The sequence below is a fragment of the Camelus dromedarius genome, chromosome 27, assembly GCF_036321535.1.
Source record: "Camelus dromedarius isolate mCamDro1 chromosome 27, mCamDro1.pat, whole genome shotgun sequence".
In the NCBI taxonomy this organism is placed as follows: Eukaryota; Metazoa; Chordata; class Mammalia; order Artiodactyla; family Camelidae; genus Camelus; species Camelus dromedarius.
The window spans coordinates 25,284,520-25,297,246 of NC_087462.1; the positions used below are offsets into that span (position 1 = coordinate 25,284,520).

Genomic DNA, 12,727 nt, shown 5'->3' on the forward strand with positions numbered 1-12,727 from the left:
AATATGACTTACAATAGATTAAAAAAACCACTGAAGGCTAAATTTGAGAAAAGATGTGCAGAAGATCATGAGAGAGTGGGGTGCTGAAATCAAGACAGACCAAGCGATCAAAGAAATACAATAGAGAGTCCAGAAATAGAGCCACAGTTTATGGTCAATTGATTGTTTAAGAAAATGCAAATGCAATTCAGTTGAGAAAGATGGTCATTTCAACAAATAGTGTAGAAACAATTGGTTATCTGATGCAAAAAAAATTGATATTGATCCATTCTTCCCACCATAGACAAAAATTAACTCAAAATGGATCACAGATTAAGACCTATACCTATAAAGTTTCTAGAGGAAAACATGGAAGAAAAATCTTTGTAACCTTGGGTTAGATAAAAATTCCTTAAACACCCAAACATAAATGAAAAGAAAAAACTGATAAAGGAGACTTCACCAAAATTAAAAATTTCTGCTCTTCAAAAGATACTTCGAAAAGAATAAATGGCAGTCACATAAGGAAGGGAAAATTTATAAGTCATTTACTGATAAAGAACTTGTAACCAGGATATATGTACGGAGATCTCAAAAGGCAATAAGAAAACAAGCCTGATTTTCGATGTGCAAAATATTTGAACAGATATTTCCTCAGAGGCGATACACAGATGGCAAACAGGCATAAGAAAAGACGTCCAAGTAACCAGCCATTAGGGAGATGAAAATTGAAACCACAATAAGATCCTATTAGAACAGCTAAAATGAAAAAGACCGACAATACCAAACGTAGCAAGGAAGCAGATCAACTGGAACTTCCATACACTGCTAAGGGGTTCAACCACAATGGAAAAGAATGTGGCAGTTTCTTAAAAGTTAAACAGGAACTTCCCATATCACCTAGCCATCCCATTCCCGTGTATTTATCCAAGAAAAACGAAAGCATATAGTCACACAAAGGTGTGCTTGTAAATGTTCACAGGAGCTTGCTTTATAACAGTCCCAAATCATAAACAGCCTAAATGTCCATCAGCAGGTGCAACAGATACATGTATGTGATTTTTATTGCTGCGTAACAAATACCATAAACTTAGAATACAATTACCCAAAACTTACACATAAATATATTACCTCCCGGTTTCTTTAGGTTGTGATTTTGGTTGGGCTGTCTGCTCAGAGATTCACCAGGCTGAAATCAGGGTGTCAGTAGGGGCTGCCATCTCATCTGGGCCTCAGATTCCTTTCCCAACCTCACTGCTTGTTGGTAGAATTCAGTTCCTTGCAGTTGCAGGACTGAGGCCCTCCGCTCTAAGAGGCCACCCACCTTCTGTACAGCATGGTTGTCTGCATCCTCATGGCCAAGAGGAGAGTCACTCTCAGGCTTTAAATCTGTCTGACTTCAGGAAGAATCCAGTCCTTCCTTCAGGGTCCACTCACCTGGTTAGGTCAGGCCCACCCAGAATAATCTCCCTTTTCATTAACTCAGTATCAACTGACCAGGGACCTTAATTGCACCTGCAAAATTCCTTCTGCCATATAATGTAACCTAATAACCTCAAATCTCATCACGTTCAGAGGTCCCTCCTACACTCAATGGGAAGGGGTGATCCAGCACATGTAACAAAAGAGTGGGAATCCTAGGGCCCATCTTAGAATGCTGCTGACCACATAAACAAACTGTGGCACATCCAACCAATGGGAACCCTGCACATCAATGAAAGGGGAGAAACTGTTGATACACACGACATGGATATACTTTCATTACGCCTAGTGAAGGTAACTAGGTAGAGACGTTTATTACTTTGTGGTGATGGTTTCATGAGTGTTTACATATATTTACACGTATCATGAGTGTTTACTGTATGTCAATTATACAGATGTTTAAAAAAAGATGTTTCTAAAACCTGATACTTGATAGTTATTGGAAAACATATTTTTCAACTCTAATTTTTATGAAACTGAAATACAGATTAGTTATTTATGATGAAACTTAATATTCCAACTGAGATGTGCTGTAAGCACAAATGCACACCCGAATCTTGGAGACAGTATGAACTAGCAACGGAAAACATCACTGGTAACTTGTACGTGGGTTACACATGGCTAACATTTGGGATAGGTTTGGTTACATAAAGTATATTATTGACCTTAATTTCACCTTTATTAATGTGGCCACAAGAAAATTTCAAAGTACTCACTCGTTTACCCCATGATGTTCCTACTGTGCAGATCACACGACTTGGCTAGGGAAGTACAGGGGACAGACAGACAAGAGCGCTGACACCAGAAGGAGACAAACAGCCAAATCCAGAACATGGGACATTCTACAGGACAGACGTCCCCGTTTCTCTAAGAACTCAATGCAATGAAGACCCCCCCCAAAAAAAATCCCTAAAAAAATAAACGCAGGGGGAAAAGGACTATTTATAGAATAAAAACGACTTAAGGGTTATAAAAACCAAATGCCATGTGAGAAACTAGCTAGGACCCTGATTTGAACCAATCAACTGTAAAAACACATTTCTGAAGTAACTGGGGCATCAAATTCTCAGATAAGATAAAGAAATTATTATTAATTTCATTAAGTGTGCCACTGGCATGGTGCTTATAAGTAAAATCCTTATCAGCCTCTAGATGCATATCATAGTCATGACAGGGGACATGACAGGGTGTCTCGGATTTGCTTTAACCACCTAAAGGTGTGGGAGTTCAGATAAAGGAAAAAGGACGGTGAGTTAATAGTGTGGGATCTGCGAGATGAGTACATGGTGGTTTGTGTTTATCCTATACTTTACATGATTAAGTTCTGGAAAATTTCCATGAGAAAAGGTTAAAAAAAGAAAAGTCTGTGACTTTCTCCCTGAAAGCCCCAAGGGGCCTGGGTGCCATGGGGCCTTGGGCTGCCCTCCCTGTCTGAGCAGGGGATGAAAATGGCACAGGAAGGAATGCGGGGCTCCCTCATTACGCTGAGTGGCAACACGACTGACCACATTTCATGTACGTACCGTGCACCTGTCAACAACTCTGCTCGTGAAATTGGTGACCGTGCAATCACCTTATTCTTCTTCTCATACTTGCTGTTTACAAAACGTAAGTACGTTTTCTCTGGCAAGCATTTCAGAACGGCAACATGCAGACACTTAAAGTCCTTTTCATCATCCAAAGTGCTAATACAATTTGGCTGCGTTTATGCAGAAACATCTGTTTTCAAACCGCAGGCCGCTGGGGACCTGCAATTCACATCTGGGGAGCAGCTGTCATACACACTGTCATCTCAGCCTGCTTAACCCTTTCCACAGCCTGCCCTGCACACGTTCACGCAACCACCAAGTGTTCAATGTTTTATTCTGAAGGGGCTTCTCAGAACAGCCGGTCGTCAGAACCCCGGAGCTGGGGAAGCCCCTCCCCGCGGACTGGTAGGGACTGCCAGGAAACGTGAGGAGACTGGAGGGTTCAACCATCTCACAGAAATATGTCACAAGTGGATCGCAGCTCCTGACCAAGGCTCCAGAGCCTGGGTGGTCCGATGGACGGACAGACAGATGGTCAAGCAGAGAGTGGAGGTCACACTCATAAAGGCCCAGGAGAGGGCAGGCCACACGGCTCGAGAATAGCCCAGACTGTAAACAAACATCGCAGATCACAAACTGCATGGACTGAGAGCCAGGGCCCGCGTTGGCTGGATTACCCCACAAAGTCGCCTTGTGTCCCCGAGCCTCTGTCTCCTCACCTGTAAAGCAGATGGAAGCTGCTGTGGGAATTACCTGAAGCCACAGGTGCACAGTTGCTGGCAATGAGCAGGTGCTTCAACCATCAAAGAGAGAGAAGTGGTCATTTTATTATAATTATTTAGCCAGACTCATGCGCTTTTGAAAGTTGTCCAGATTTAAAAACCAGAAAAGTGAACAATTTACTGACCAAATGAACTCTGCAGGGGCAAAATTTAGCTCATTCTGAGGCTGTGTCCTTCCAGCCCTTGGCGAGACCCCTGCGTGTAAAGCAGGAGTTCACCCATTAGAATGATCCCTGGCGCGGGGTGGAAAGGCCTCTGACTGACAACACCGAAGTCTGTGTTAGTTTTATTCAAAAATAATAAAACTGAGGTGCCCCCGCCCACGTTCATGGCCCTCTCACAGCTTAGTCCGTACACTCTTCCTGGCTGAGGCTGTGTGGTCTGACAGTTCAGGGAGCCCTTGGTGGCGGTGCCCGGGGAGTAACACCTTAAGGAAATCACAGAGACGACACGACTCGCACAAGAGGGCTCCTTTCTGCAGGGAGCTCCGTGGGGCAAAGGGGGGTCAGGCCCCCTCACACCGTCACTACCAGATGTGAGGGAGGGAGGCATGCTGGGTCCCCAGGAGGAAAACGGAACGAGCGCACAGCAGGCGCCTGCTCTGCACCAGACACCAGCCCCATTTGGTGTTTGAAACCCAGAGTGATTCCGGGAGTGTAAGAGCAGGCATGAAGTGAGGAAGCGGTGGGCTCAGACCCTGGCCTCTGGGACCCGGCCTTCTGCTGTCTCTGGTTCCCTGCAGAATGTTCAGGGGGCCTGCATGAAGAGAACCCCCTTGAAGTAGAGCCGGGCACACAGGGCCAGGCCCAAAGGCAAGGGAGTAGGAGGCAGCCCTCCGAGAGGGCACAGTGACACTGACAGGAGGGAGATCGGGAAAGATGCCTGAAGGGACGTAAGGGAAATTGAGGCCAGAGCCCAGCGCTTCCACGGGACACCCGGGAAAAGCCTTCAGCCCCCAGGGCCCAGCCTCTCCTCCCAGCACCCCTCCCCGCACGCTCCTGGAAGACGACTTGGCCTCCAGGAGGGCACAGGATGGCAGGTGGAGGGGGGTGGACTTCTCTTCCTAGAGACGCATCACAGTGTGTAATTTTAAAGCAATTTCAACCTCAAACCCTTAAGCTAAATCAAGTGTAAGGAAAGAGTCCAACAAGTCCAGATTATGGGGAAAAAAATCCTGTAGCGCCTTCAAAACATTAGGAAAGATGAACAAAAAATTTGGAAAAAATACACAAATCATCTGCTGCGGAGTAAAAGACTGTAGCAGACACAACAAACAAGTACAGTGTTTGATCACTGACTGGACCTTGGACGTAAGAGTAAGGCCCGAAGGACATCGCTGGGCAACTGCTGACAGCTGAGCATGGACTGTTTATGAGAAATATTTTGGTGTTAACGTTAAGTTTCTTGAGTGTGTTACCAGAGTAGAGGTTTTGTAGGAGGACATCCTTGTTCCAAGGAGATGCCGAGGCATTTGGGGAGAGGTTATGATTTCAGTAACTGACTCTCCCATGGTTCAAAAGTGATGAGCACTGAGATACAGCACAGGCTGCAAGCTGTTTCCAACGGACGGAGTCAGGTGAAGCTGGATTCACCATTCTTTATGAAGCTTTCCAAGTAAAAAGTCTGGGGACAGCTCCAGGTCCCCATCGATAACGGCAGGCACCTGGATCCAAACCTCTCCATTCAGATGATCCAGGAGAGCAAATGAACCAACCACATCCAGCCCAGAACGTGGCCAGGAGACAGGCTGCTGCCCGCCCGAAACTGATGTGAAGCAGACCCAGCCCGCAGAGCCCGCTTCAGAGCCCGCTGGTGCTGAGGGTCGGGCAGAGACTGGGTGGAAAGGAGGAGCAGGGAGCTGGGGCCAAGGACCTAGACGAAGTAACAGCAGAAGGAGGAAGTCCCACCCGCAGGGGAAAGTTCTGAGAGCAGGAGAGAGACCGGGTGGGTGGAAGCATGCGTACTGGGGAACTGAAAGGGGACAACGTGTGTGGGGCCAGAGGTGGCTGTCCTGGAAAGGCCCTGCTTCAGGGATGTGGCTCAGAAGTGGAGGTCCTTGGAGGCCTGGTGGTAAGTGGATAGGAGCAAGCAGCAAGGAAGGAAGTTCAAAGACCCACAGAAGCAAAGTGAGTGGTAAACACAGAAGATACATATCGCTCCCAAGTCCTAAAGACACCAAGTAAGGCGACTGCAACTTCTCTAAACCAGCAAAAGAGGGCACTCTTGAACTAAGAAACATGATGTTACCCAAACCCCAACTCCCACCTACATTCACTTATTTTTCTTTTGAGGGGGAGGTAATTGGGTTTATTTATTTGCTTATTTTCTTACTGGAGGTACTGGGGACTGAACCCAAGACCTAGTGCATGCTAGGCGTGCGCTCCACCACTGAGCTGTACCCTCCCCACTACATTCACTTATGACTACCAGTCCCAGCAAACCTAAAAAAGATATTTCTAAGTTCATAGAAGACAATAGACAATACTTATACGAAACCAATTTAAGGAACTGAGTCATTCTCTCCAAAAACTAATTTACATGGGAACAATGTAGCAACGCCCCCAACTTGAATTGCCCTCAGAAAACATTCAGATACTGAAAAAGAAAACAAACAAAACAAAAAACCTGAAGTATAAATCTGAAACCTCAGAGTAGAATGGACCAAAAAATAGGTAAACATGAGACTAGAGTTTCCCAAACTCAGGAAAGCAAGTCAAAGACAAAATCAACTCAGAAATGAACATTAAATTAAAAGCTCTCTTAGGGAGAGTAGATTTGACTGAAAATTTTATAATATGCATTGAGAAATTAATGAAAACAACCTCAAAACAAAAGCAAAGTAAAGATAGTAGTAAAGAGAATCATAAAGTGACAGACACAAGATACAGGCAAAAGAAGATCTAGTATACAGACATGTTGGAAGAAAACCAAAATAATTAACACTTAAAGTTATTATCCAAGAAAAGCGTCTAGCAATGAAAGAAGACTTGAACCTGCATATTCAAAGCCCCCACCCAAACCTGAGAAAATCGATCTCAAATGGTCAACTCCAAGACATTTCCTGGTAAAATGATTAGACTTTGAAGGTAAAGGGAAAAAAAAAACCTTTGGAGTGCCAGGAAAAATGATCAGGTCACTTACAAAGGGAAGAAAACCATGTTTATTTCAGATTTCTTGTCAACAGCATGTAAGAAACACCACCCAGGGCAACATTTTAACAGATGCAAGGAGAGAAAGTGTAGGTCAGGATTTTATAACCAGCCAAGCTATCCTTCAAGTGTTGAGGGTACAGAAAACAAGCCCAACATGAAAGAAGTCAGGGAGCCCTTCCTGCAGACCCCATCGGAAGCTAAGCTTTATCAAACCAAGAGATGCCTGGGGAAACCGGAAAAATATATATTAGCAAAAAGAACCCAGCACCATTGTGGTGGGCAGATTTTAGGGTGTCAAGGATCCCTCTGTCTCCTGGTGTTCATGCCCTTGAGTGTGGACGGAACCTTTGACTTTGCTCTAAACAACAGAATATAGCAAAGATCATGGGACACCACTTCCGTGATTCCCTTGCATAACACTCCATCTCGCAGGTTTACTCTCGAGACTCTCCTTGCTGGCCTGATGGAGAAAGAGGCCATGCTGGGGAAGCCCATGTGGCAAGAACCACAGGTGGCCCTTAGGAACTGTGCGTGGCCCAGAAGCCGAGGGCAGACTCCAGCCACCCACCAACAAACACTTAAGCTCTCAGTCCTACAACCACAAAGAAATGAAGCCTGCTAACAACCACGTGAGTGGAAAAGCGAATCCATTCCTAGTTGAGCCTCTAGATGAGGACCCAATCCTGCCCAACACCAGCAGGAACCCAGCTAAGCCATGGCTGGGCTTTAAATCCACGGAAATAGGCACTGTTTTAAGCCACTAAGTTTATGGTAACTTGTTACACAGCAAGAGAGCAATAGGTAGCTAGTACAGTCATATCAAAATATATCATGGCCAAGCAGTTTCTATTTCAGGAATGCTAGGATGGCTTAATATTCATATTAAGAAATTTTATGTATTGTTGTTTGCCTCACCCTCATCTTTAACCTGATATTCAGATACCGATTAATACAATGCATCTTATTAACTGTGCTAAGGAGAAATATCATAATTATCTCCACAGAAGTCTTCAATAAAAATCAACACCCATTCCTGATTTAAAAAAAAACCAATAAAACAGGAATTAACGAACACTTCCTTAAAAATGTTGTATGTGTATATATATACATATGCGTATGTGTGTGTGTGTGTGTGTGTGTGTGTGTATATATCTCCTAAAGTCAGCATCTTCCTTAGTGTAAGAAGTATTAGAGACCTTTTTACTAAGGTCAGGAGCAAAATAAGGATGCCCATTATATCCAACGTTTAATACTGAATTGGAGGTATTTAGCCAATTTAATTTGATAAGAGAAAGCAATTAGATGCATAAAAATCAGTAAAGAAGTAAAACTATTTCAATTTTCAGATGGCAGAATATCTGATCTAAAAGAATTAATGATAAAACGAACAATAAAGTAAGTTTACTGAGGTAGATAGATAGAAAACAGCATACACCCAGATAAAAATCAGTTACAAGATATAAAGGAAGAAAAAGCACTTACAATAGCAATAAACAAGGTAAAATACTCATGAATAAATCTGACAAGGAGTGTGAAGAAATCTTCGAAATGCTCCCCAAAAGTGGTCTTGACCAAATAAAAGATTAGTCTTAAACACAAAAGAAAACATGCCTTGGGTTTGAATAAGATGACTCAACTTCATAAAAACATTCATTATCCTGAAGTTGTACAAATTTAATCTGATCCTAACAAAAGAGACCAGGAACATGCTGGAATGGCGAGGAAACCGCTGAAATCAAAAGCAGTGGGGGATCAGCCCTCCCAGCTACCACAACACAATGAAGGGGGTTGAGTTCAATCTCTCGCCTCTGTTGCAGCAGGTGTGGATACGGTCTTCCTTGCCGTGCACACACACACACACACACGCACACACACACACAATGCTGCCATAATTCCCACCATGTAAGACCAGCGCGCGAAGAGACAGCCCAGAAGTAGGTCCAGCTGCATCTGGATGTTCCATATGATACAGGTGCATTTCAGGTCACTGGAGAAAAGATGGCCTTCTATTTTTTATTTTTAATGGAGGTCCTGGGGATTGAATCCAGGACCCTGGGCATGCCGAGCATGCGCTCTACCACTGAGCTACACCCTCCCCACCCAAGATGGCCTTTTAAATACGCTGTTGGGGTAAAGAGACAGACATTTGGGAAAAGACTAAATTGGATCCATAAACTAAGTACAAAACCAAACAAGGATTAGAAGACATGGGTGAATTCCACCACAACTGGGTGTCAGAAAAGCCTCAAGGATTCAAAGTCTAGAGGCAATAAATGAAAAGAGCAATTAAATTAACTGTCTAAAAATAGAAAGCTTTTAATGGCAAAACCCACCACAAACAAAGTAAAAAACCCTGATACACCTGGGAGACACATGTGCAATATGACAGAGATAAAGCACGAGTATCCTTAATATGTACTTTGAACAAACTTTCAAACTCAAGGGGAAAAAAATCCCCTCAAATCCAATAGGAAACGGACAAAATATATGGACAAGCAATTCGCAGAAGAGAATCAAATGACTCACAAACATATGAAAAGTCTAATTTCACTCAAAATAATAGAAATGTGAATTAAAATGCATTGAAATACTACTTCCTGGCTCTCAGATTCACGAGGCTGCGGGGGCCACAGACACTGTCATACGTTGCTGGTAGGGGAGCAGAATCTGGGGAGGGGAGTTTGGGAACAGTTAACAAAATAAATACTTATTTACTCATCCTTCTTGGCATTAAAGATATGCCTTCACAAATACAAGCAACCTATGCGCAAAGTTATCCATCACTCCATTATTTTTAATAACAGAGGCCAGGAAAATAACCAAACGTCCATCCTTTAGACACAACTGAATAAGGACAGCAGAGCCGCAGACTGGAGTATTATGTGGCTGCACAAAAGGATGAGGAAAATGTCTATGAACTGGTAAGGAGATTATTTTTAACTGAAAAAAGCAAAGGACAAAGGAGATGTACATGCTAACTTTTGCGATGATGCATAAATAGCTTGTTTTGCAAAAGAGACCCAGGGAGGATAAACCAGAGACGATTTCAAATGGTTACCCATGGGGCGGGAACACGGAGGAAGAGACATGGGCGGGACTAAGACTGCTGAGTACAGCTGTTTTTGTTTTTTCTTTTAGTTTTGACCTTTGAACCATGTGAAACCAATGTTTTACATGTTCAAAAAATAAAATTGTATCATAAAGGCTAAAAAGAAAAATATCAAATTGTGTGCAAACGGAAACGGATGAAGCTAACGGTGTATCGAATTGGTAACATTCTCACATAGTGCTGACAATCCAGCCAGAGAAACCCTGAACGTGACCTGGTGGGTTTCGGTTGGTAGTGATTTGGATGCAGTGATCCTGAAACTGTTTTGGGTGTATTCTAGGATTAAGCAAATTATTACATACATTGATGTTTTGGGAACCAGGTTCTTACCGTGGGAGAAAAGAGATGGAAATACTAACTTTTAGTTAAAAACAAAAGAAAGAGTTTTGGCTCAGTCCACTGAGGAGTCCTGGAGCCAATGATGTCCAGGTAGCAATGAGCACATCTAATATACTCAGATACTGGTTTCTAAACCCCCCTCCCCTGCACCCCACTGAAAGTCACCGAGGCTTCCTGGAGAAGTGGTTGGCTCTAGGTCTGGGTCACAGTACAAGTGAGAGCTGGAATAATGCTCAGAGACTTACAGGAACATGTCAGAGATCACAGAGACCAACCTGAACACCAAGCATCTCACCTCTGCAAACTCAGGGCACGTGCCCCTTCCCGAGCTGGACACAGGGATGTCTGAGAGCGGCAGTGCGGCACCCAGGAGGATGCAGGAGTGGGGCAGTGCTTGAGACCAAACCAGGCTCCCCTGTCCATCAAAGCTAACAACCCCCACACCTGCAGAAGACCCCGCCCTTCTCATGCCCCTCGCCCCACCAGGATGGCAGCCTCCATGTCTGACCATTGGCTTATCCTTGAAAGTCCCTGGTGGAGTCCAGCAGCCTCCTCCCTGCTGCCTCTCCTGCCCCCTACAGTCTCTCCACACCCCCCTCAGGGGCATCCCTTTCAATACTCAAACTCTAAAACCCTCTGGGGACTGTCAACTGCACCAAGAGGAAAACCCAAGCCCCAGGCTTCCCCTAACTGGCTCTGCTCCAGCCCCTCCCATCCACCACCTGTGCCTGCCTCAGGGGCCTTGCACCTGCTGCTCCCTCCTGCTTTTTTTGTGGGCATCACACACACATCACACATCACAGCCAGTGGTCACTGCTCAGAGACACCCTCCCTGACCGGGCCAAGGGTCCCCTCAGTCCCGAGTCTCCAATCTAATCACCCTGTTTTATTTTCTTCCTGGCACTTATCTTCTAACATGACCTTGGCTTTTCCTTTGATTACCTGGTCAGCTTCCCCCTCCCACACCTGCTTGTAAGCACTCACTGGGGCCAGGAGCGGACAGCAGCCATCAGTGGATGCTCCAGGTGAGTGAGCGGACAATCCCAGGCCGCCCCTGTTACCTGGCACAGTGGCTGGAATCTGGCTTTTGGAACCTGTCCTACCACGGCTGAAATCCTACTGTGCCACTTCGTAGTCCTGAGACCTTGAACAAGTCCTGTCACCCAAGCCTCAGCTTAAGATGGAGACACGGCACCTGCCACACAGGTGAGTCTTCCCAGGGCACTTCTCTGGCTCTTGAGTCAGAGCAGAACATCTGCCTCAGAGGCCCAGGAGGTAGGAGGGAGGGGGCTGGGACGAGCCCCTCCACCACCCCAGGCTGCCTCCTCTGTCTTTTCCACACTGCTCTCCACGCTGAGCTTGAGGCAGGGTGGGGGGCACCGCCTCGCCTCCTCCCCTCCTGGCTTCCCTTTCCCCACCTGAGCACAGAGAGGAGTGGACTACGGGTCCCCGGACCCTGCCCACCGTCACTGAGTGAGGGACACACGCAGAACCTGGAGCTGACCCCCACAGTCCCTGCAGGCGCTCTGATGGCAGCATGGAGCCTTTCCTCAATTCCATCGCAGCTTAAGAGATGACAACACCATCTCTCCCCACGGACAAGGCCCTTTCCCTTCTTCACAAGCACTGGGAGGGCAGTCTCGCTGTTCCCATTTCACAGACCAGGAAACCGAGGTCTAGTGCGGAGGAGGCCTTGGGTCCGGGCTGGCTTCTCCTACCCCCCCGAGCGGCTGAAGAAGCTTGCTCGTCGTGCGGAGTGGGGCGGCGGGGCGCGCGCGCCGGAGCCGGTCTCCCGCAACGGCGGCCGGGGGTGTGCCCTCCGCCGGTCCCCTCCCGGCCGCCGCCCGGCGCCCGCACCCGCGCGCCTCGCAGCACCCACCCCCCGCCGCCCAGCCCCGCGCCCCGTCATGCGCGCGCGCACCTGTGCCCCGGGTCAGGCCCGCGCGCCCCCGCGCCGCGGCCGGGACCTCCGCCGTCCCGCCGGTCTCGCCGCCCCGCACCTCCGCGTCGCGACCTCCCGGCGCCCCGCCACCCCCGCAGCCCTTCCCCAGCACCCCTTACCCGCGGCGCCCCGAGTCCCGCCCGGCCGCGCCCCGACTCACCGGCTCCCGGCGCGCCCAGTCCCCGGGCCCGGCCCATGGGCAGCGCCCGCCGCGCCCGCTGCGAGCCGCGGCGCCGCCGACCCGGGCCGCCGCCCGCCGCCCGCCGCCCGCGCGGCTCCCGGGCACAGCCCGCCGTGCTCTGGCGGCCGACCCCAGAGCTGCGCGGCGCGGCGCCCCCTCGCGGCCACACGGGGAAGCGCGGCGCGGGCGGGCGGGGCGCGGGGTGGGGCTGCGGGAGCCCCTGCCTCACGGG

The 12,727-nt window shown here is 47.5% G+C and overlaps 1 protein-coding gene across 1 annotated transcript in view; it reads right to left on the reverse strand.

Moving 5' to 3' along the window:
- Positions 1–12,517, reverse strand: part of RASGEF1C (RasGEF domain family member 1C) — a 61,888-nt gene extending 49,371 nt beyond the window's left edge. Inside the window, exon 1 of the mRNA XM_031437990.2 lies at positions 12,475–12,517. The gene's annotated coding sequence lies outside the window, so the exon portion shown is untranslated. The remainder of the gene's footprint in view (positions 1–12,474) is intronic.
- Between the last annotated feature and the right edge of the window lie 210 nt (positions 12,518–12,727).